General features: G+C 38.1%; 1 pseudogene; it reads left to right on the plus strand.

Annotated features, from left to right (window-relative positions):
* LOC116097935 overlaps nt 1-17,707 on the plus strand; it is a 36,783-nt pseudogene extending 19,076 nt beyond the window's left edge.
* The last annotated feature ends 8,814 nt before the right edge of the window (nt 17,708-26,521 follow it).

Here is a 26,521-nt window from a genome sequence, read left to right on the forward strand (position 1 = left end):
TGGGAGAGGGCAGTAAATGTCGCTGCAGAAGGAACCTAGTGTGTCCGTGTGTCTTCTTCTCAGCGAGAAGACCACGCGGGCTACACTGATCATGTTCCCCTCTTCCACTCCCTGTCCCCAGGGCTTCAGTCTTGTTCCATGCCCCGCTAATACCTGATCATGTTCCCCTCTTCCACTCCCTGTCCCCAGGGCTTCAGTCTTGTTCCATGCCCCCCTAATACCTGATCATGTTCCCCTCTTCCACTCCCTGTCCCCAGGGCTTCAGTCTTGTTCCATGCCCCCCTAATACCTGATCATGTTCCCCTTTTCCACTCCCTGTCCCCAGGGCTTCAGTCTTGTTCCATGCCCCCCTAGTACCTGATCATGTTCCCCTCTTCCACTCCCTGTCCCCAGGGCTTCAGTCTTGTTTCATGACCCCCTAGTATCTGATCATGTTCCCCTCCTCCACTCCCTGTTCCCTTTCCCAACCAGATCCTTCCCCCTCCTGTGAAAATATTTCCACATCCAGGCTTGGTTTAGGAAGGTGTTTCAATTTTATTTAAATTAATTAATTAGTTAAGTAATTACATGAATTACAACATGATAGAAAGTATCATGGGTTCTGTCTCCTGGAGTGGCTCTTACATTCAATAAAAAAAGTGCCTGATTACTCCCTTCCAGTTGGGTTTACTAGATAGCCATCAAGCCTGACCTTAGCGTTTATTTCCTGATGCTTTATAAAGTATGTGAAAGAAGAGACTAGATTTAGCAGAACAGGAACACAAAAATAGTAAAGGAAACATATCAATATAATTTTGCCAGGACATCAAATCCTCTGCAACAAAAATTCACCACAGTGTCTGTTCTGCTTGGACAGGGAAAGAGGTAGTCCTTCATATTTTCTCTTAAGTTATCAATTGGCCACAAGCTGTTTGGTGGGAGGTAAACAAACTGCCAGAAACTGTCAGTTCTTTTACACTAACATCCAAACTGAAAACTCTTCATGTATTTTTCATAAGCATTAGGGATTGCCAGAGACAGATGAGAGAGCTGCTTGGGAATAGTGAAGTAAATCCAGATGGAACAGAGTGTCCTAGCTACATGAATATCCATATGTGTAGAAGGACAGTAAGCATAGTTTGAGAGGAAAATGGAATCTTTATAAATTTACCATTAAAAGCAAATATCTCAGTGGTGACAGTGTGCAGACACAGAAGATGGTATCCTCCATGTTAGGTGGCCATACCACTTGTGTCACAACCACATGATATATATACATACACATACACATATATATATACAAATTTATATATATACACATAGGATGGAGCCCATGCCTGAGTGACAATACTAAATGGCTAGAAATAGAATACTACTATTCTGCTAACAAACATAGCAATAGATTGACCCCTAATGGCATTGATGGCATTGGGCTAGAAACAGATCAATTCTTAATATATTATACATGTAACACACATACACACATATTACACACACACACATATGGCTTGGGCACTTTTTTTTAGAGCAAAACCAACAAAACACATCTCTACCATAATCAAACTGCTGTTTCTCATGCTCTGATTGAGTTTACAAACTAGCACAAGTGACAATGACATAAGAGAAAGGATTCATGTCAAGGTGCGAACTTATTGTTGTTTCATCAACTCCAAATTGATAAGTCTTTCAAAGGATACAGCAGCTATACCTGACTCTTATGACTCTTGAGGTGCCCCATGCCACCCAGAAGAGGCCTAGTTGAATACCCCAGTCCTCTTACCTCTCCCTCACTTCAGAGGTTCCAAGTGGACCTTTCAAGTTACTTGTTCTAACTTGTTCTCAAAGTTTAAAGGATGCTTGATGAAGCCAAAGGAGGAAGCAGTATAGTGGAGAAGTATGTATGAACTAGTCATATTATCTTGTGTTAGAGGCCCTTTGCAACTCTGGGAATTGAGTTCATTGCCTCAATGGCTGCCCTCTGTGAAAAGAAAAGGAACCTAACATTGGGCTCTAGCTGTCTATGTCAACTATTATTTCTGTGTTACCACATGTAAAATATTCAGTCAACATGTCTTTAATCGCTGTGGGCAGGCTTCATATAGGTATATTGTTTTACTCCATGTAAAAGTTATTGTCTCAACTGGAACTAATTCTTCTTGCCAAATTTGTGGAATAGCTTACTAATTTGCTATCTCTATCTGCTGCAGGCCAACTCAGTCGGGGTCCCTCAACCCAGGGAGAATCAGGGTTCTGGTACTCAGGTAGGCAAGGAGTTGGCGAGTGACAAACATACAGCAACTCAAGAGAGTGCTGATTCTGAGTGTAATTTCTCAAAGTAAGCATCAGGCTTTTAAGGTCATTACAGAAGAAAAAGGGAAGCCAGGTAATACAACAGTCAAGGTACATCGAGGTCATCTGATGCATAGTGATTCTATAGAAAAATATGTACATGAGAATTGGCAGGAACTTGGCAGTGGTTTCCAAAGAAAGTCAGCCTTATCTAAAGTCAGCTTATTCTTAGAAGCCAGGTATAAATAGTTCCAATTCTAGTCTATTGTATAACCCACCACCTGCCAGCCCTTAGTAAACACCCAACTATGCTAATCTTCTGGGCTAGTGGAAGTATGCACCAGGGGTTCCCATTCTTGCTAACCTTTCCATAATACATTACTTTAGCTCCTGGGAGTGACTCTTATTCAGTAAACTGCAATGCCTGACTTCTTTCACTATCTCTCTAACAATGCTGGAGGAAATTGGTCTGAATAAGTAACATTCTTTACGAAATTCCAAGCTGAGGATTGGCTCAGCATTGACTAGGATGTTGGAACACTGGTGGGGGCCAGGAAACAACTTGACTAATTGCAAATCATCCCTTGGGGGCACCTCTATACCTACAATAAAACAATACTAAGAGAAAGCACACAAAAACTCTCCATCGACTATAGCAAGGACAAATCTGTGTTAGGGGATGCCAAGGACCTCCAGGAGACCAGTTTCCTTGAAACTTTTTTGCCTCAGGGACTGCAGCCAAGCTTTTGAACTTGTCACGCAGACTCCACTGGAGTATGTGTGCCATCTATCCTCTGCTTTTTTTCTCATCCTGTCCTCCCTCCTTCCCACCTTCCTCCCTCTTTCCTTCCCTCCCTCTTTCCTATATGAGAAAAGGCAGATGAAACAAAGAAATGAGAGAAAGAATTTCAAGGTTAAGAAATGCAACAATCTGAAAGTGTGTTGTGTAACGGATAAGAAGAGTCGACTCTCTAAAGAAATTAACCAGTAGGAAAAAAAAAGAACATGTAAAGATATAAAAGAGATGAGTCTCAAAATAGTAATGAGGGCTTTTAAATAAGAATGGCGGAAATCCCAGTGTAGCTGGCCTGGTAAAAACTATCGGGGCCATAGTAAAGAACATTGAAGAATCCCAGAGCAGTACAGATATCCAAACTGGCTAAGGGGATATCAGGATTCTTTAGGGAAAAAAGTCTACTTTTGATTATATTATTTTAATATATACACTCCACCAGATATATGCATAGATTTGGTTGTGGTTCAATACATGAAGGTGTGTAGGTTTGTAAATCTATATGTGCCATAAGAAATTTTTATGCAAAGATATGGCTAACCAGAATAGAGTATCTTAATTTTAGTCTTACCAGGTACTCATTTTCACACATTAAGAAAAACGCATATTTACTGGAAATAAAAACAAACATAATAATACTTTATTACCCTGGAGTTGTCTCTCCACACTCCCATGGTGATCTCTAGTGGGTTACACAAGCCTTGATCACTCAAAGGTTTTTTTTAGTTTGGTGTATTGGACCAGAATAGTCTAGAACCAAAGTTAAACAGGAGGCGCTGTATCTTTTTTGTTGTAGTTTGGCTTCTGTTCCTATCTAAATTTTGCCAACAGTTCTTGAGTCAAGGAGAGCATACTGCTGAAGAACTTGACAATAGCACAGAAAACCAAGAAAGTTCTTGGCCCCAGTCACAGGGCAGAATCTGTTGGATTTCTTAGAACCCACTGTCTGGGGGTTTGGCTAGGAAGGGAACTCTAAGAAGATCCCTTGGCTCTTCTTGTGCAGCTGGGTAGAAGAACTAACCAGGGTTACGCAACACACACTGGATAAAAGTCTCCATCATTTACACAAAGCCAGAGTCTAACGTGCATGAGTACTGCTGTCTTTTTATAAAACCAAACAAAATTAACCATCAAGAACATTCCTTTTTTTCCTACAGAGAAATAAGTACAATCTACAATTGCTCTTCCTCTGAAACTATTCCTGAAAAGGCATTAAAATTCTAAAGTTCTACAGCAACATTCATTTTCTTTTTGCATCCTATTCTGCTGGTAGAATTGGCAGTCATCATTTTCAAAGTTTATCATGTTAATTCCAGAGTCAAGAGAGTTCTGTTGAGTTTGTGTCCTCAGTAACTTCCCTGTTTTTCACATATAGCTCCCACTTATTTGTTACTTATACTGGTGAGACTAACTTTTAGTGTTGAAACCATCTCCCTTTTCCTGTTTTACTACTTTCTTTGCATCATAAACTTCGGGGCTAACAAGGAAAGTTCATTGGATGAGCTGTTTCTCAAACTAGCTCATTGGAAAATTGAATATTTCCTTTCTTCTCTGGAACTGTGGATCATTGATTTGCATAACTTCACAGTCCAAAGACATAGAGATAATTTATTGATCAAAAGGTACCACTTATTTACTGTTGTAATATTATTATGGAGTACTCCATGTAGGCTCTTATGTTTGAATACTGGACCATACATGAATACATGCTAACCATGGTGATTTGGAAGGTTGTAAATCCTTTAAGAGGTAGAGATTTCCTGGTGGGCAGGAAACATTAAGAGAAGATAGTGCAGTTTTATAGCCTGTCTATACTTCCTGTTTTGCCAACTGGCTGTAGATGCAATGTGACCATGTTCCTATGGCTATGTCTTCAGGGCAATAATGGACATACCCTTTGTAAATCCATGTGCTAAAGCAAACTCTCTCTCTGCTTTAAGTTGCCTCTAGTGAATGTAGCACTCTGGGAAAACTTCCAAAATAGAGTTGCATAACTTTACCTTGTAAAGGCATAAATGAGAAGTAAAGAGAGCTTTTGGAAATGTTACCATATGCCAAAGATCCCTTCAGGATCTTACATAGAAGTTATTTCAGTGTCTCTTCTCTAAAAGACTTGGGAGGTTTTGGTGATTATTTTAAATTTCAGAACACCAGAAAAATGTCATTCCAATAAATCTTTATTTGTTGCTTCATCTAGTTTAAGGTAGCATTTGGTTGTGTATATTTTATAGAACCCTAATGTTCTGAGATTTACATTATTCCATTTCCCCTCATAAAATCACAGTTACACTGTTTTAGACTGGAACTTTAGGATCATTCTCCTCGTGGGCACATTGATGAGGTTTAGTCATGGAAAAGACCCTTCTGCATCTATAACTGAGTAGCCCTGGGTCACTTAGAACAAGTTCCAGCACTTGTAGAGCTTGTCTTTTCTGGCCAAATCCATTTCTTGGTTGTCAGTGTATGGAAGATTCAGTAATGTATACACTCTAGAAAACAGCTCATAACAGAAATCACTCATAATAGAAATCCTGAAGATATTTCAACATTGGCTCCCTTGAAAGTAAGGCTGGATGTTTCCCAACCTTTCCTACAGCTGAAGATGCATTGTGGCTAAATTCAGGTCAGTAGCATCTTCGGATAGGTTTGCTGTCTGTATCTCTCTTTTATTTCAGATTTTCAAAATCTTTCTAGATGGTAAGTGAAAGACCCCCAGAACTGGGGAGATCCTTACTCAAGTTTCGGGATGACGCGACCACCCAATGACTCACGAGAGGCCGAACTTGCTGTAATCACATGAGGTTTATTCCAGATCTGGGGTCGAACTCATAGCCTGGCAGGCCAGAGGGGTTCGACCATGAGCACGAGGAGTAAGTGGTATTTAAAGGAAAATACCACAAACTAGGGGGGGTGAAAGGGTTACCAGGGAAACATAACAAGAGAACAATGGAAAAGGAACCTACTACCTAGCTGAGTCAGGTCACAAGGAAGTCATCCTGCACACTCATTGTCTAGAGGAATGTGGTTTGGTCAACGCTATCTTCTTAATGGCTGACTGCTCCTAGGACTACTTAGATGACCAATATCCTGTGGTTTGGTCAATGCTATCTTCTCAATGGCTGACCGCTGTACTGTTCCTTATTTTGGGCAATGTTATCTTCTTAATAGCTGACCACTATCATGTTCCTGGAACTGACCAGTCCACATTCCTGGCTCACAGAGACTTCCTATGCCTTCTTTAAGTAAAGGTTACACATTATACATACATGTCTATTAAATGCCCTCATTCTAAGATTCTCCAGTCTTTCAGTAAGCTGGTAATGCTGTGCTTTCCATTTTTTTTTTAAAGCATCCCTCCTTTTGGCTGCAATACAGCCTAGTTGGCATTTAATCATGCCTTTTGTACCATGAGGTGGACATGATTGGTTAGAGCTGTTTATGACATGAGAGAGCTCTGAGCTAGCCCAGAAACACTTATGTTCAAAGTTCTTTTTTTACAGTTATTTATTTAAGTTATATCCAATTGCTTATTTATTTATTTATTTATTTATTTATTTATTTACGTGTGTGTTTATGTATGTGCATGTTTTTGTGCAGCTCTAAAAGAAAATCTGGCATCACACTCAAGCTCAGACTTGGTAGGTCATGCTCTGTGTGTATATCAGCTCCAGTTGAACCATCTTGCTGTCCTAGAGTTTTACATACTTATTTTGCATTTTGAGTTAGAATTAACTTCTATCTTCTTGAGATTTGTTATATATAGGCAAACTAATCTTAAGTAAAACAGCACTGGAGGCAGGGCAGTATATTTAAGATCACATTCAATAGAAGCAATGTCATGAGGGCACATGTGACCACATTCCACCCACTAGCATTGTTATCTAAAGTAGTACTCTGAGACTTATCATTAGGCTAGGGTGGTCAAGCATCTTGGCAGCCAGTTCAAAAGAATTTAAGATTTTAAGGCACTATTATAAGAAGTTTCCATTTTTCTAGGACCTAGGAAATCCTGAAGTTTCATTTCGTAATTGATTTTAGTCTTTTCAGTATATACCAATACTTTACTAATAATAAATCAAGTATCCACACAAAGTCAGTGTTGCCTTATTAAAATTCCATGTATAGTGATTGTAATTATGCTGATAAACCTCCTTCAGTAGCAGGAAACACTTAACAGAATTAGTAACTATTGTTTTTCTTTCATTTTTTGGCTTGGAGTGTTCTTTATAGTAGTTTGAATTATGCAAAGGTTGAGACCATGACTACCTACTCCTGGTCACATAGATCATCAACACATATTTATTACATCAATGACAATGAGACCTATGAGTGATGATTTCATCAATTAGAGAAACTCTGTGGTAAAGACTGTTTTATAATAGTACCTAGATTAGACATAATCCCTAATTGTAGCTAAAATTTTGGTGAATGAAAAATTCATGCTAAGTAGTACTCATTAAAACAATCTTATTCCAGCTGTTCTATTTGGAGATAATACTCTCTGGGATGCGGATTCTGTGGTTCCTGACTATGACCTTGTGTTATTTCCACCCCTGGAGAGTGGATAAAACTGTTTGTATAATGGGCTATTACTCTCACAATTAGATTGCTAATCAGTTAGCTGATTCACCTGAAAATGGAAACTCCTCACTGACCTTATTAGAATCAGAGAGGCTCTGACGAGCCTCTAAGCAGAATTAATGGAGTGTCTGGGCTGGAAGAATGCAAACATGAATGATGTGAACTAACTGTGGAGGTTGCACTGTTAAGAAGTATAGGTGTTTTCCTGTAATCAGTAATGAGTAACAACCAGCAGTCAGAAATGAAATAAGGAGTTCAGCCACACAACTTCCAGAATATATCAATAAATACAAATAAGGTAGGGGAAGAGCCTGACCTCCAACTAAGGAGCCCCAGGGTTTGTTTCTTTCTTTCTTTGATTGTTTTTAATAAGAACTGAAGTAGAAGAACCACTTCTCCGAGAACTGAATTGTTTGGGGAATCTTAGTTTGTGCTTGTTTTCACAGCTGATGTGCACTATATTATCTTATAGAATACCCAGACTTTGTTCTGTCTCAATATTTGCAGATGACAAAATTAAGTTTTGAAAGGTTAAGCAACACACCGAAGTTGCTTTACCTAGAATGTGTACAGTGCATCCTAGAAAAGTTGTGCAGCCAGTAGAAAATTCTACACCACATGTTCAATGATGGAAAAGAAAGAACCGAGGCTGTAAATGCCTTAGACCTGCTGGAATTGCTTCCATCTTGAAGGAATGCATCTTGAATTCTTCAATTCTCTGTACAATATGACTACCTAAGATCAAATCTTGGACTTTCAATTGCACAGAGGCACTAAATTTTACGACCATGTTTTGCATTATAGCTCTGACTAGTGTAGAACTTGTTAAGTAGCCTAACGTAGCTTCAAACTCAGGCTGGAAGACCCTGCGTCAGGTCTTTTTTTGATTTGTTTTTTGTTTTTGTTTTGTTTTTTGTTTTGTTTGTTTGTTTGTTTGTTTTTTTGAGACAGGGTTTCTCTGTGTAGCCCTGGCTGTCCTGGAACTCACTCTGTAGACCAGGCTGGCCTCGAACTCAGAAACCCACCTGCCTCTGACTCCCAAGTACTGGGATTAAAGGCGTGTGCCACCACTGCCTGGCCTGCTTCAGGTCTTGAACACTGAGATTACAGTTGTGGACCCCAACACCTGGCTTTTATAGTTGCTTCTTAAGGATTTCAGCAATATTTTGATATGCGTGGTCCAGGGGAAATGGCACTATTAAGTGTGGCCTTGTTGGAGGAAGTGTGTCACTGTGGCAATGGGCTTTGAAGCCCTACCCAGTACAGAAGAAACTCTCCTCCTAGTTGCCTGCAGAAGGCATCTCCTTCTGGATGCCTTCAGATCAAGATGTGGAACTCCCGGCTCCTTCTCCAGCATCAAGTTAGCCTGGACACTGTCATGCTTCCTGTTATGATGATAACGGACTGCTCCTTTGAAACTGTAAGGCATCCCCAATTAAATATTTAAATAAGAGTTATCTTGGCCATGTTGTCCCTACACAGCAATGGAAGCCATAACTCAGACAATGCTTGTGGTTTTTTTTTTTTTTTTTTTTTTTTTTTTACTTTACCCATATGTTTTTCATTTTTTTTCAAAATTAGATTCCATTATTGTATTTGATGTACCCATGCTGCAAGACCTTTCAGGCACTTAATGACATGAAATATTGGAAGGGAGAAAGAAGAGAGTTGGAGGGATAAGGGAAAAAAGGAAAGATGGAAGAGAGGCAGAGAAATGGCAGGCTCTAATAGTGATAGAGATAGTTTACAACTGGGGAAACTGGGAGTAACAGAGCGTAAATGAATTAATTGCCCAAAGACACCCGCTTTACAGGTTGTAAAACCTGGCCCTCAAAGAGAGTGTTAAGATTGAGTCACTTTTAGGACTGAGGAATGCTTGTCGATTCTTAACCCTGTCTTACCTCAGTGAGTACGGTTGAAGATCACACCTACTCTACCTACATAAGAAATGCTCATCTATGCTTTGTAATAGACAACTAAGCGTAGAGTTGATTTAGGTTTCTTTGTATTGTTAATAGGAAGAGACTGATAGAGAGAAAACATGAAAACACAGTATGTAGGCATGAGCATATTCATCCATACATACTCTACAAATCACAATTCAAACTCAGGATAAAGCAATGCTTTGAAAAGGAAACAGGTCATAGTTGTTCCCAAGAAAAAAATACGACATTAGAAAACAGAACAAACAAACAATGAACACCCCAAAGACAGGGAAGAAGGGTTACAAGAAGGAGAAAACAGAACAAACAAACAATAAACACCCCAAAGACAGGGAAGAAGGGGTTACAAGAAGGAGAAAGGAAGAGGATAAGGAGCATTATAAAACAAAACTAAAAAATAGAATTTTCAAAAATAAATCCACTCTGGTGTTTATATCACATCTTTTGCAAGACTTAAGCAGTCTCTGCTTGTGTCATGCATTATGGGTGTAGTCAGAGCTATAGAACTTCTTGAAGCACATGGAATATCAGAGAATCTAGAACATTCTGATCCATCTGCCTTTGCCCTTATTTTGTTTTTCAATTGGGGGAAAGATTGCTTGCTCTGCATTATATCTTTCTTCATGGATCAATTTACTTTTTAAAAGCATGTATGTCCAGTAATCGCTTTTATACACTGAGGAGAAAGGATAAGCTTGAAGAGAAAAAGTAAATGCTAAGCCCTTTCCCAGAGTCCTGCAGTCACAGTGCATCTACTTCCTCTACAGTGGCATATGTGGCAAACCCAAAACCTGGATCTCTTGGTATTTGGATCTCTCATGATTACACAGTCAGTGAGTGTTTCCATTGCTCAAAATGGCTTCTTGGACTCTTGTTGGCTTTTGGAACTCAGCCCTCTGATCAAGAGCTTCTGCAGCTGATCCTGCTCCTTGGGATACTGCTTAGACACAATGGCAAGGTGTTAGTGATGTTTCCTTGGCCACATCAAAAAGTAGCTAAGAATAAGATGGACTGTCTCTTTTTTCTATACATGCAACTGACATGTATTTTACTTTAACTGTTTTGCCAGCTACAATGTTATTCTCCTTAGCACTATGTCAAACTTTTCAACTTTCAGGTAATACCTCACACTTAGCTAGTTGCCAGAAAGCTACAAATGCTGTTATAATTGGACCCTAGCTTTGATTCTTTATATCTCTGTATTTAACTTAGAGTACCTGTAGAAGCCTGCAAACTAGGAAAAAGGTATTTGGTATTTAGGATGGAGGATGCCTTCAGTAACAAGGGTCAATAGAACACAGGTGACATTAAAGCAGGAATAACAACAGAATGATTTAATAAGAGTAAAGTATGTTACTACAATTTTAAATATATGTTGTTTTTGCTATTGTTGTTTTGCTATGTGGAAATATCATCAAACTGCCTTCTAAGCATCCATGCTTGTATCCACAAACAAATGTTGTCAGCTTTAAAATCCATTGCATTCATGAATTCACTGCTGCTATGGTTACATGCATTGTGTCTGCCTAAGACTTGGCCTGTCAAGTAGCTAGCCATGGATAGCATAAAAACTCATGGGACTGTATTCTTATCTGCTTAACTATTGGATGATATATTCTGGAAGAGGAGTAGTCACTATTTTCAGGTCTGTACCCACTACTGAGCACAGTAGGTTCCATGCGATGGTCCATGGGATGGTCCCATCCCCATAGTCACCCTGATGACAATAGTTAAACTGGGCGGATTAAAAGAAGAAAGAAAGAAAGAGAGAGAGAAAGAAAGAAAGAGAGAAAGGAGGAAAGAGAGAAAGAGAGAAAGAGAGAGAAAGAAAGGAAAAAGACATGACCTGTAGAGAGGCGTGCATGACTGAAAGGTGTGTGGGAGTTAAGAGTGATTAGGGGTGAGAATAATCAGTGTGAATTATACACGTGTATGAAATGGCCCAATAAGATTTAATTAATTACACATTAGTTACTCACATAACCATAGAAATTTCTACTCATTGTGGGCTATTTTATAAAGGAATCACGAAGAAAGTTGACACTATTTTAAATGTGATATGCTGTAAAATGTAAAATAATATCATTAATATTGACATTAAATTTGATTTAAGGATGCTATTTCTCACTCCATCAAGTTACAAACTAGGTTTGAATTAAGAGTTCAAATCACAAACAAGAATAAAACTTTATGTTGACATCATTACCTAGTAAAGTATGTTACTACAACTAATATATGAATTATAAATTTATAATCTCTGCTTTTTCAAATACATTCAGTAGCAACCCACTGTATGCAATCTTGATTAATTCACCTTGTTATATTATGTAGCAGCTTATAACTCTTTTAGACATTGGCGTGATTTCAGCTATTCAATTAAAAATGGGGTGTTTTATTAATGTAGTCAGCTGTTGATACAAACCATCTTGTACTTTTCATATTCAGCAAAAATGCAGCAAAACTCTTTCCATTAACTTCTTACTTAATAGCTAAAAATTGGAGCCTAATGTAATGTTTATAATACATAACCAATGATAAATATAGAATTCTAGTTTTCTGCCCAGTGAAGCCTTATGCTGGGATAAAGGCACATGTTCAAGTCTCTTCTGGAAGAGAAACGTTTGCTTTCCAGTTATATACTAGCTTGGAAAATGTCAGAAAAGTCATTTTCTTGTGTCTTCATCCTTTGAGAAAAACCTTGAAAACATGTCAGTACACACGTGCATGTGTGTGTGAGCATGCGCGTGCGCATACACACACACACACACATACACACAAGCAACTAACTTTCACATTGTTTTATTTTCCAAACATTAACTTAAGTAAGGAGCCATACCCTGAAGAACAAGTGGTAATTCCAAATGCTGCTCAAAGTTACCTGTGGCTATTTGACAAAATTCTAAAATTAATGTGAAGCATTGGACATAGAATCAGTAAGCTCAGGCTTTGCCACTAGAGGAGGCAGCACCTGAAGACTGAGTCACAACAATATCACTACCTCAGTCTCTGACTTGCCCGTGGTACTTTCCTGCTTTGTGGTTGTTGTTGCTTAAAGTTTTTACAATAATTTATGAATAAAAAATTATTATTATAATATAATTCATGGAATTATATTAATCAGAAGACGTGGCAGTGCTTTTAAGGATATCTTTATGAATATTTAGAGAATCACCTATGAAGAGCAGGCTTTGTATCTTATTAAGCAACCCATATAAGGGATGTTGACAAAAGTCATCAGCTTCAACTGTAAATTGCATAACAATATGCTAGAGTCTGTGTCCTTCATCCTGCCTGTTACTGTCTTCTCAGTAACCCAGGCAAGCTAAAATGATGGATTGTTCCTTAAATTTGAAAAATAAAGGAACGCAAAAAAGAATTAATTGATGTATAGCATGAGAAAAATCAGAATGGTAAAGGAGTCACACAGGCTAGAATGATAGACTTGGGACAAATGATAAGAAAACCGTGGCCCTCCAGTAAAGAAACTACACATGAACAAGGATTAAGGGCAATTGTCATGGACAAAGATCATCCCATGGAGGTTTTAATTAACCATAAGTTTTAAAAAAGTGATCACTGACAGAGGTCCTGAGTTCAATCCCAGCAACCACATGGTGGCTCACAACCATCTGTCATGAGATCTGATACCCTCTTCTGGCATGTCTGACGACACTTATAGTGTACTTGTATATGATAAATAAATAAGTCTTTTAAAAAAATAGAAGAAGTGAAAAAGCCAACATGGTAGCTAAAGGAGCTAAGAAAACCATGCTCAGTAGGTAGCTTGCCATCTTTGGGGGTAGAGAGAATGGTGATACTGACACTTGTACCTCAATAGCAGGGCCTGAGAATCTAAGTTGCATTCCTGAGCTAAAGTTTCTTCAGAGACAACATACTAGTGTTCTGCTGAGTTCCTTTGGGATCTTTAAAAGTGACTATCAAACCACCAAGTGAAAGCTCAAGTGAATGTCTAAGTTTTATCAAACTATAGTGGATTTGGTGCATCCATGGGGTAGTCAAAGGCTTCTCAATTGAGAAGTCATGTGGTACAGTCGGAATATGAACCTGGGGGGAGAATAGGTAAGAGTTTATAAATCAGACAGGAACCTGCACAGATTTGGAAAGAGATAGAACCTGGGGAATGAAATGGTAACTGTTTTTTTTTAAACCTTCACATTTTGCAAAATCATGATTTTCCCCATGCTGTTTCTACTTCTTTCCTCCCAATTCCCCCTACTGGAGAAACATGAGACATGACTGCTCAAAGACACAATGCCAATCCCACAATCCTCTTTTCACCTTGATATGAATATCTGACATGTGGGCTATCTAATATGCGACCCCTGTGGAAGGGTCTTTCAATCCCCAGAGGTTGAGACCCACAGGTTAAGAATCACTCTTCTCAGGGGTCGTGGTGGGGAACCAGAAAGAAGATAAAATTTGAAATGTAAATAAAGAAAATATCCAATTGAAAAAAAAAGAACCACTCTTCTATCTTGATGACTGTCTCTTTTGTATGGATAGTAATCCAAAACTCTCAGCTCAGTACGTGCATAAATACCGATGATACCAAGGCAAACTTAACCATCTCTGGGATCATTATTTCTAGATTACCAATTTTTTTCACAATCATCCCAATTTTCTGCTGTCTCTTTCTTTTGGATTTCTAGTAATATTCTCAGTGTCAAATTTATCTTAATTTCTCATCCTCACACTTGTTTCATTTAATCATTAATCTGAGATAATTTTCCTGATTTATAAACAGGCAAAGTATTACCCACCTCATCTTTCTGATGTTACATACAAAGATCAATGACACAAATAAACATTGCTTTTTTGCTAAGAGAAGACAATGGATGATCCACGTTATTCACCCCATGTACAAAATCTTGTGATTTATTACTTTTAAAACTCTTTTTGAGACTGTAAGTTGTCCTCCTCTGTCCTTCCTAAAACTCCAGATCTAATCCTAGATCAACAAGTCCCTCCCTTTCTCATTCTACATCTGGCTGCCAAACCCCAGTGAAAATAAATGCCTTGACAGCATGGCTTGGGGCCACTACAAACTCATAGTCTCCTACATCAGTATTAGTACTACACAGTAAGACTTCTAACTACCCATTGTCTACTTCCTCTTTCATATCCCACAATAATATTTTTGAGCCTTCATTACTTTGATGTTCTCCATCATTTTGAGCAAATGAACTCTATATCAGGGAAAGAATGCAGACCCTTTTGGAAGAATGTTTTTCCACTTCTGGATTCTTCCCATGAGGCACACTAAAACATAGCTTCCCCATGTATTGGGTATCTATGTGTTGTTTGGATCACATCTTCCTATTGGCACCTTAGTTAAAGCAGGCATATTTCAAGGATTTTATTTTTCTTCTTTGATTCTCATTTACTATATTCCCACATTTTAAGACTCTCTGATCCCAATCTGTGGTTCCCTGTCTCAATCACAAGTCCCACCTTGCAGATATTTCTGATGACTAAAATCAACAGGCAATGAGATTCTTGGCTTCACCCTCCTGATGCCTTTTCCTTTAAGGGTTTCCATGGTATCAGTGAGTTGATTCTCCTCCTTTATCTACCATATTAAAAACTCTGACTAGTACCCTCGGAGCTCCCAGGGTCTCAACCACCAACCAAGGACTGCACATGGAGGGGTCTGATTGTTCAGGCAGCATGTGTATAGTAGAGGATTGCAAAGTCGATCATCAATAGGAGGAGAGGACCTCGGCCCTGTGAAGGTTCTGTGCCCCAGTGTAGGGGAATGCCAGGGCCAGAAAGTGGGAGAGGGCTTGGGTGGCAGGCATGGGGAGGGGGGAGGCAACAGGGGTTTGTTTTTGTTGTTTTTGTTTGTTTCTTTGTTTTTTGGAGGGGAAACTGGGAATGGAGAAATTCGCATGTAAATAAAGAAAATATCTAAAATAAAAACAAAAAACAAAAAAAAAACCTCTGGTCCATTTGTAAGACATTAGCCACATTTAACAAGGATCCTCTAACATCTAAATTTCTAACCCTAGTTTTCCCCATATCTTTATAGCTAATGGATAATTGAAAAGAATTCAAATGAAACTTGTTTCTGGTGCCCTATATAGCATTTCAAACATATGCTGCAGCAAGCTGAATTGTAATCCTCCTAGTGTTAAATTTACATACCTTCTGCCTTCTCTGGCTTGGCAAACAGCACCACATTATACCCTCTCTTAAGCCCGAAGCTTATCTAATCCATTTGTAGAATCTTAACCATTTCTTTCCATATTATTTTTAAGTCTATTCTTTAATTATCTTCCTGTGATCACTGTTATATCCCTGGGCTTCATTGTATTTTCTTCAAAAACCCTTCTGCCAGAATTTGCTGGATGATACTAACCATCATGTTCCTGTTAGAGAGCCATCATGTTCAGCTGAAATTCTCTTCATATTTCCTATACCTCGACTTTAAACACAATTTGGTAGAAACTAATTTGTACTGTACTAAGCACTTACTATATAACAGTAATTTTTTGTTTCTTATAAATTCATCCTAAACATAATCTTCTAGACTAAAAATGAAATAGGAACAAATGGAGATGTCAAAGATTAGGAAATGTATTAAAGTCAGAATTCAAGAAAATACTTTAAAACATAACCAAAAAAAGCCTCATAATATTTGTTACAGAAATAACACAAAGCTGGCCTTGTGTCATGGTCCATATTTTATTTATTTTCTCAAAGGAAGCTGAGCTCCACAGGTTTAAAGGTATGTGCCAAACTCATATTTATACATTCAATTACCTTAAAATAGCTCAATCAAACCGAATTTTAGACATTTAGCAACTGCCAGCTGTGCACTCTTATAAAACTTCATGCTGCATCTTCTGACCACTAATAAAAGTTTTGCAATTACAATGTTCCAAAATAGTACAGTGTTTTCAAACACAGTGGAGTGGAGGCAGTGGAGTGCATGAGATTTAAATTATACTCTTGGTAGAAGCACTCAAGAATTTCTGCAGAGGACATTCCACAATACATAGGATATTTCAACAGAGTAGGTCTAGGTGGACACGAGATTTGGGGAACAAAACAGAGAGGAAGCAGCTGAGGCCAGCCGATGCAGCAAGGAGGCAGCTGCAGTAGATCTACCAGCAAAGATTCACAGCCACAAACTGTTTTAGAAATGGAGTTACTAGGTTTGCTAATTGGCTATGATTGGGAGTGCAAGAGAAGTCAAAGGATGAGACTGGCCCCCATCCTTTCCAGTGTTAACAACAGAAAGGTGGAAGAGCTGGGAAACCCAGAAGAGCTGTGTTAAGAGAAGATTCTCAGACACCGGGTACTTACTTCACTGTGAAAAAGATCTTTGTTGGTGGTATTAAAGAAGACACTGAAGAACATCACCTTTGAGATTATTTTGAGCAGTTTGGGAAAATTGAAGTGTAGAAATTATGACTGAAAGAGACAGTGGAAAAAAGAAGGGGTTTGCTTTTGTCACCTTTGATGACCATAACTCTTTGGATAAGATTGTCATTCAGAAATACTATACTGTGAATGGCCACAACTTTGAAGTAAGAAGACGTCTGTCAAAGTAAGAGATGTCTAGTGCTTAGTCCAGCCAGAGACGTTAAAGTGTTTCTGGAAAGTTTGTTGGTGGTTGTGAAGGCTTTTTTGGTGCAGTGACAGTTTTAGTCAAGGAGGAAACTTCTGTGGTTATCGTGGTGGCTTTGGTGGCAGCCGTGGTGGTGGATATGGCAGTGAGAATGGCTATAATGGGTTTGGCAATGATGGTGGGTATGGAGAAGGTGGCCCTGGCTACTCTGGAGGAAGCAGAGGTATGGAAGTAGTGGTCGGCAGGGTTATGAAAACCAGGCAGTGGCTTTGGTGGGAGTGGCAGCTATTACAGCTGTACCACACAGGAAGTGGAGGCAGTTATGGCAGTCTTGGAAGGTACAATGATTTTTGGCAATTGCAATATCAGTTTTTAGAGTTTGGACCCATGAAGGGAGGGAACTTTGAAGTCAGGAGCTCTGGCGCTTATGGTGCTGGAGGCCAGAACTTTGCTAAACCAAGAAACCAAGGTGGATATGGAGGTTCCAACAGTAGCAGCAGCAGCTCTGGCAATGATTGGAGGTTATAATTACACCCAGCAACCAAAATTTAGAGTAGAGTTGAGCCAGAGAAGTAACAGAGAAACTACAGGTTACAGCAGATTTGGGAACTCAGTGGTGGCAGGCCTAGCTGCTACAGAGAAGACACGTCTTTACACAGTGCTCATGTGTGTGGGCGAAAGCTCCGGGACTGTTACCTGTGACTTACTGTACAACAGGTTAGTTTAGTCTCTGCTCTGTGGAAAGTGTAAAGCAAATCAAGGGTTTTACTGTAACCCTTTTTACCTATGGTGATGATTGCTGAATGTAATAGTCTGATCATGGTGTTCAATAAATGTTCCTTTAAAAGGGAGAGAGAGAGAGAGAGAGAGAGAGAGAGAGAGAGAGAGAGGGAGAGAGCGCTAAAAGAGAAGACAGAAACATCTTCTTACTGAAATTGTTAAGTATTACAGAAAATAAAAAGAGATGTATTGGGGCAAGTCAGATGGAAATACTGTTGAAAATGGTATTTGTCCATTACAATTAATAGTTTTAGCTGTACTTCTGGTCTTGTCACAGAATATACTAGTCCTAACACCTGTTTAATATGTGAAATATACTAAAATAAAAAGAAGTTGTCCCCGTGAGACAGGAGAGGTTCAGGAAAGGGTACCTGGAAGGCGTAGAGCATGGAAATGAGGAAGAGTGGGGTAATTCTACTTCAACTGAGACATCAGAAAAAGGAAAGAAAGAAAGAAAATCATGCCTTTCCTCTTTTCGCCTAATAGGCTAACATGGTCTGGTCTACTTTCTTTCTTTATAAAGAAGACCCCTTTAAAAACATCAAGTTTTCCCCCTGCTGTTTGTTGTAATTCTAAAATGTATCATTGTTCCTGAATAAATCTACTTTCAGCACCTTCCCCAAACCATCACCAACAGCAGACCACAGCAGACCTAAGTAAATGATACCATCACCCAGCCTTGCATTGAGTGCCCTCTTTCCCACTATTGGCAGAGTTTTCTTTGGTCTTGCCTTCATCCTACACCTGTAAATTCCTTATGTTTAACTCCCCTTTCAACATACCATTCTATTCTTGTGATTTTATTGAAACAATTCATGAAAGATTCTCATATTGGCAGATTCGGGGGGACAACAATATTAAATAGATGGATTTGTTGTGCTATTGAATTTGCTTCTCTCCTCAATGTTTCAGTGCCACCATTGTCTTGGGTCTTGACCTATATATTGTTTGTTTCCCCAGTCTCAGATTCTTTTGTAATTTATTTTCTTCTACTAATGTTTAAGAATTGATCATTTTACTTGGCCCATTTCTTCCTTCCTTCCTTCCTTCCTTCCTTCCTTCCTTCCTTCCTTCCTTCCTTTCTTTCTTTCTTTCTTTCTTTCTTTCTTTCTTTCTCTTTTTTTTTTTGTTTTTGTTTTAGTTTTTTTCGAGACAGGGTTTCTCTGTATAGCCCTGCCTGTCCTGGAACTCACTGTGTAGACCAGGCTGGCCTCAAACTCAGAAATCTGCCTACCTCTGCCTCCCAAGTGCTGGGATTAAAGGCATGCGCCACCACCGCCCAGGATTTCTTCCTTTCAAATCAGGATTTCTTGTGCTTGCATTTTCCTCTTACTAGATGCCATATGCCATGGCCACTACCTTTCAATACTTCCAAACCTTGTCTCCCACTTCGGTATTTTTCTACATAGACTCAGGCTCCATTCATTGAGGATTTGCCTATGGTTTTATACTTCACTGTCCCAAGTTGTTGTCTTGTTTACTCACTCTTAGTAAACATCCACTTGTTCATCTCTACTAGAAAAAACCTTGCAAGGGAAATAAATAAAATCATGCCATTGACTTCTATGAATATAAAATAACAAAAACAAAATAACAAAAAAATCACTGTTTTGAAAGTAATATCAATAGCTTTCTTATGTATATATTTGCATATATATTCATATACTCATATACACACACTATTTGTCATTCGTTTCTTATCTACATACATACTACATTTCTTACCTGAGTTGTAATTCCTCCAAGTACAAATTTTCCTTTATTTATATCTCTTCTCACAGCCAGGGACACCTCATGCATCATCATTCCTCTACTTTGCTTCACAAGCAAAGAAAAATATGGAAATTGAGGAGCAGGGTCAGGCTCTTGGACAGTCATCCTTGACGTCTTTTCCACTCATAGCTGAGTGATGGTCTCATTCCGCTCAACCACCCTGTTGTTATGTACAGCAGTGAGAACATGTTAACAGCATGCTGATACATATGGGTGTTTCTTCCTTTAGAAAGATTCAAAGATGACAGATTGTCTTATGGGCATAAGGCAGATTGTATCAGGAGTATTCAGTATGCTGCCTGTCACACAGATATGAGGAGAATACAGTCTTGTGTATATAATGTATCCATATATGTGTTCATGTACCTTCGTGTAAGTGCTTCTGTTTTACACTTACTTGGAATGGAAATTCTCTTTTAAACAGTAGCAAACCTGTTTGAGAATACTGGCATATCAGGTGGGGTATTGTGCTGTTGGGTATGTTAGTGGGAAAAGTATAGGCTTGGGGAACAGGAACATGCACACTTTACTACTGTTGATTCTGCAATGTTAGAAAAGATTATTTAAGCTCTGATTGTCAGTATCTTTACATACAAAATGAGCAATTTATCACTGTATTGAGTCACTGCATGAGATAATGAAACAAAATACAGAGCATGAGAATCACAAGATGAGTCCTGAAAGAAAGAGTTCATCTGACTAATTCTGGCAACTTCTCTAGAAGGTGCATCTGGCTGTCCCTGGAGACCATCAGATGGGGTGGGACAACTGGGAGAGAAAAAGGGACAGATGAGCAAATTCTCTGCAGGCTCTGAGTAGAAGTCTGTGTGACAAAGGAGGCACAAAAGACTGCTGGTGTCCTCACCTGCTACTGCTCTATTCTCCTTTTTCTCTGCCCCTCTGACCTTGCCTCTTCTTTTGTTGAATTATGGCATGTTTATTTTTGACTGGATATGTTGTGCTGTGTTACACTAAGAAGTACATACAAAATGGAAATGGTCTTCTCAAAAATTTCTATGAATCCATCTTTGCTTTTACTTAAATGCTGATTTATGAAAAATCAGGATGAGTCTTTTAAATTTGCTGCAACTCATTACTTAGGTATGTTTACGGAGAGAGTGTCTGGAATTTAGGGTAGCCTGTATGCAGCCCACCTACAAGAAGCAATTAGGTCTATTCAATCAAAGACAGAGAGTGTTGTATATAATGATTATTACTGTAAAAAAAATATGTGCTAGTTTGTTGGCGCTCACTGTGCTGGTTTGGAAGTTTGTTGGCGCTCACTGTGCTGGTTTGGAAGTTTGTTGGCGCTCACTGTGCTGGTTTGGAACATCTGAGGAATGCATAGCTATCTGACACTAGGAACAGAGCGTTAGTAGATGGAACTATAGTTCAGGCTCAGCTAAATGATCCTTCTCTGCCAAATGGGCCTCTGTGGAAGAGAGACAGGTACACTGTAAAAGTATTTCTACAAAGTGAAATATTGCTATGTATTTATCAAATGCTTCAGGAATATTTACTTTTTCTTTCATAGTAAGTTTATCTAATTTTTTTTAAAACATTGAGATTTGTGATTGGGAAAAAGAAATAAATAAGGGTATATAAATTAGGGGTAGTTTTACTTTTATTTATTTTCTCTTTAATTTATTGAAGTTTATGTGCATGAGTATTTGGCTTGCATGCATGTCTGTGTACCATGTACATGCCTGGTGCCCATGGAGGTGAGAGCAGGGTGTCAGATCCCTTTATGGGTACTGGTGAGTTGCATGTACTGCTTGGAATTGAATACAGGTCCTCTGCATAATCAAGAAGTGCTTTTAATCACTGAGCCATTCAGCTAGATGGTTGTTTTAATTTTTATTGGATCTTATTAATAAGACCTAATGATTTTTGAAGGGGTTCTATAATTCACACACACATTATATACATTTCTTGTGCCTTCATTTCTTTGGTATCAGAGATATATTGGTTAATGAATTATCTACAAAGATCTTATTTAGAGCATTACATAAAGTGAGTGAAAAGACTTAGGGCAAGGATCTACATAATTGTAAGACTAACTGGAGTGATTGGAGTCCTGCATTAAAAGGAAGCCTGGTCATCACACAGATTCTTTATAAACATTAATTGAATGAGGGGACAGCAGACTCATATTTGAATGTGTGCAGGAAGTCCATGGAGCTTCCCTTTGCCTATTATAATGAGAAGTGTTAGCTATCATAACCACAATAGTATTGCTGTGCCTTGTTAGCACATTGTAGTTGAAACTTTATGATGTTTTTAACTCAGAAGAGAAAACACAGTTTTTCTTTATGCCAACTACAGGAATAACTAAAGTTAATTATGAACAATTTTCATATCTAAATTTGCTGGCTTAGTAAAGGGATGCTTATTATACTGGTTTCAAATACAAACAAACTGGTTTCAAATCTAGAAAACAAGAGAATTAACATGTTTTTACCAAGATCAACCCAACTTGAGAGAAGAGAATTTGTGGATAGTATTAAATTTGTGGATAGTATTAAATTGATTCTAAAGTAAAATCAATTTACTCTTTAGCTTGCTTTGGTCAATAGTGGAAACCATTTCTCAAAAGACATCCATTCTCTATTAGCAGTACTAAGAAAAGACAGCTCCCCTTCTCCCCTTCTCACCCTACCGCTTGCAAAGCCATCCCTCCAGCTGTTATTTTGTATTTATTTTGCAATGTTTATTATGACAATCGAAGACGTTCATGTCTTAGAGATACATGAGGGTGTTTCTTTATAGTCAGACAGCTTCTTGAGATGAAGAAAGTTTTCTTTGGAAATGGGATAAGCTTCATAAACACCAGAAAAACTGGGTGTGTCTGGCTTCCTCCAGTGTGTCCCTATTACCCCTCATTTCCTTTCATTATGAGGATTCTGTTTCATTCTTTCCTTGTTGTTTGTGTTTTTAGTACTGGAAGTTTCATACAATTCATGTTAGCTTGCACAGGAAGTGGGAGAAAACCATGGCTGGGTGGATAGTAGACTAGACACATTTGCTTATGAGTCTGGCTGGCATCAGAGCTGAGACAGGAGGAGATGAACTTTCTCATGACAACCAGGATGGAGAACATTTGGCTGGATGTTGACAGGAACATTGATGTTTCTCAAAGGAAACTTAGGCCAGGAGAACATGGAGGCCACAGATGTCCATCTCTGCTTGTGAACCAAGTTGGATGGAGATATTTGTGGATGAAAGATTCTCTTACCCTTTTTTTTTCACTGATTTAAGTTTTATTGCATTATGATGAGAAAAGATACATGATTTCAATTTATCTAAATTTATAACATTTAAAAACATATTTTAAATAAATAGAATTAAATCACATTCTTGTTTCCCTTTTGCATCCCAACTCCTCCCAGAGACTCCCCCTTCAATACCTATAATACCTTTTTTGGTCATATTCTTTAAAATTTATAAAATATTATAACAATAAAAATGAGTATCATAAAAGTTGTTCAATATAAAATAACAATCAATTTAACAGTCTTATATAGATGTTTGTCTACAGCAATACTGAAAATACATACATTTTTCTTAATATAAATTTTAAATAACTCCAAACATATTAACTGTATATTTTAAAATAATATATCACTACTAGTATTTTTTAAATGAACATAAATATAGAAAGTCTTTTTGTTTGTTTGTTTGTTTTGTATTTAGTAGAGCTTAAAGTCTGGCTCTTATTGTGGTACAAGCCCAAATAAGAGCAATTTTTAGACATTGGATTTCATTGTAATAAGGCTGTATTTCAATGACCCTCACATCACCAAAGAATTTTACCTCCATCGTAGCTAAGCTGAGAGTTGGCAGTTCTGCTGTGCCAAAGAATGAATTGTAGCCACGATTTTTGGATACAGACTTCCTGCTATGGTCAAAGCTATTTGACTTGAGTGAGTGAATTTATTCTTGGTCCACAGAGAACAGGTTACATTCATTTAAAAAATGGTGACTGTATTAAGATGGTCTATCCATAAAGTCATTCACCAACTGTTTCAATGAACAATGGTTGTGCTTGGAGGGTGGCACAAACATTAGGTGAGGGTAAGAATCTGTTTCATTGGCTGTGATAATTTGGAAAAGCATTCATCTCAGAGAAAGAGTAACTTATAAAGGCCTCTTCTTCAAACTTGATACAATAGTTACAAATGTCAAGCAAAGCATTAATGTCTCACTCTTTGTTGTTCGGTTACAAGCCACCTCCCTAGTTAATTGTCTACCTTTCTTTTGGCTGTATAAATACTTTTGAAATATGTAAGCTGTTCTGAAAACCATAGTATAGTGTAAAAACATGAAATAAGCAATACCACTAATAGAGAGGCTGAGATAGGAGAAGCAAGATTTCAAGACCATTATGTTGTACACAGAAAGACACTGTCATGTACAAACAAACAGAAAGTGTATATGGATTGTACAGTATTGGACCTATTTCTCCAGTTACCAAATTAGAGAGTCCATTGGATGATAGTCAACAAATTTCTAATTCCTCATATTTTTGGATTTCAATTGATTAGGATATGTTGATAATATTAATTTTCATATTAAGATATTAAGAAAAAGTAATTGTGACTTCCTGTTGTTTTTGTTGTAAGAGATAGGATTAGGTTTGTGTGGGTTTGTTTAAAGATTACCTTCTTGCTTCTTCTAGAGTGTAGTTTTGCTCCTTATGTTGGTGTTTTCCATCTGTTATCCTTTGTAGAGATGGATTTGTGGAAAGATGTTGTATAAATTTTGTTTTGTCATGGAATATCTTGTTTTTGCCATCTATGGTGATTGAAAGTTTTGTTGGGTATAGTAGCCTGAGCTGGCATTTGTGTTCTCGTAGGGTATGTATGACATCTGCCCAGGATCTTCTAGCTTTCATCATCTCAGGTGAGAAGTCTGGTGTAATTCTGATAGGCCTGCCTTTATATGTTACTTGACCCTTCTCTTTTACTGCACTTTTTTATGCATTGCAGACTAGAACAATGTCAAACTGTAAAGACAGACAGAGGAAGCTCAGCCAAGTGTTCATTTCCTTCCCTTGACTACCTCAGGCCCATTTTGGTAATTGATGTTGATGAGCATTTATTTCAACAACCATTTTACAATAAAAGCAGCACTATCGCTGGCCTCGGAAGGCTGTTCTCCTCAATCCACTTTGGCCGAGTTCCTCAGGGTGTGCTCAGTTTTCCTCAGGAGAAATCTTTGAAGGGCAGTCTGGGGAGGGATACTTTCTGAAGTGTTTCAACTCATTTGTAACATAATGTTTGTTTCTTTTGTTTCCAATGGGCAGAAGGAAAGGCAGCACTGACACTTTTTCTTTGAGGAACTGTTAAGTATCTCACTCCTAGGAAGAGTTCCCTTGACAGACAAGTATCTGTGGCTAGCTGCCATAACTGACAACTCCGTTGGATGTTCAAGGTGGATTTTACTTTAGTTTTTGGTCATTTGAAACACTGCTGTATGGTGGCCTTGATTTTTTTTTGTCCAGTCTGGGAACTCATTCATGATTATTACAGAGACACTCTCTTTGAAATTGATCATTAAAGAACCCTTGTTTTATATGAATTTAAATGAATATATATATATATATATACATATATATATATGTATATCTCTTTTTTTTGGTAGGTGGTAGTTAGATTCCAAAACTTTACTTTAAACAAATGAAACAAATAACCAGCTTGAAAAGCAATAGTGTGTTTTAATTTTATTTGCATTAAGTGAAAAGCATTAATATTTATTCTGAATACCAGGTATGATATGTAACTTATTACAAAATAACATAAGCCTTTAACCTCCACTGCAAAACTTGATATCTCTTTTTAGAACATTCAGATGTAGTCTAATAGCTTTACTGAGTGGGTGTCACAACACTCTGAGTAATTTGCCATTCTTTAAGTATGAAAGAATCTATGCTGCCATCAGCTTGGCTTATTTACATGACGCCTTTCTGATGGATGGAAAGTGTGTCTATTGACTTGTTTTATTTTTATGTTTCAAACTGAGCACCCTAAATATGGACTAAATGCTCCTGGTTAAAACGACTTTACTTTATAACGTATCAATTCCTAATTATATCTTATTAATTTAGTCTTTATATGTTATTTAATTGCCTGTTTTTTGGAAAGGGGTAATGAAAAGGTGTAGGCATGGAAAAAAATTAAGGCCTTTAAAAATGCTTGTGAGCAAACAATCTGTTCTAAGCATCATGGATCTGATGATGTAAATGTGGAGTATCTCTAATATCTAGAGATCCTAAACAAATGTATTCTAAAATAATTTCCTCCTTTCTTTAAAATGTTTAAAATTACTTCTTTCCTTTTGTATCCTATAAGATGTTCTGTATACACAACTCACACATTTTCTTTACCCCTTCATGTGTACATAAGAAGCTGTGAATATTCTTTTAACATTCCACAGTCAACAAGGTAATATGCTGACTATGTGTAATAATTCCCTCTTCTCTCACTTCACTGTAAAAACTCCAGCATTAAAAGGAAATCTGGTAATCAAGAACAACTTGAAGCTGACTCACCTCCACCAACTGCCCCTGCTTGTTCATGTCCTTTAGAGTCATAAGTTACACCCATCGCTGCTTTGGACAAGACTGAAATATATCTTGCCAGGCATTTGAAATCTTCCTCCTTCCTCCTCCTCCTCCTCCTTCTCCTCCTCCTCCTCCTCTTTTTCCTCCTCCTCGTCGTCTTCCTCCTCCTCCTCTTCCTCCTCCTCCTCCTCCTCCTCCTCCTCTTCTTCCTCGTTGTCGTCATCGTC

Source organism: Mastomys coucha, unplaced genomic scaffold (genome assembly GCF_008632895.1).
Source record: "Mastomys coucha isolate ucsf_1 unplaced genomic scaffold, UCSF_Mcou_1 pScaffold2, whole genome shotgun sequence".
NCBI classification, from domain to species: domain Eukaryota; kingdom Metazoa; phylum Chordata; class Mammalia; order Rodentia; family Muridae; genus Mastomys; species Mastomys coucha.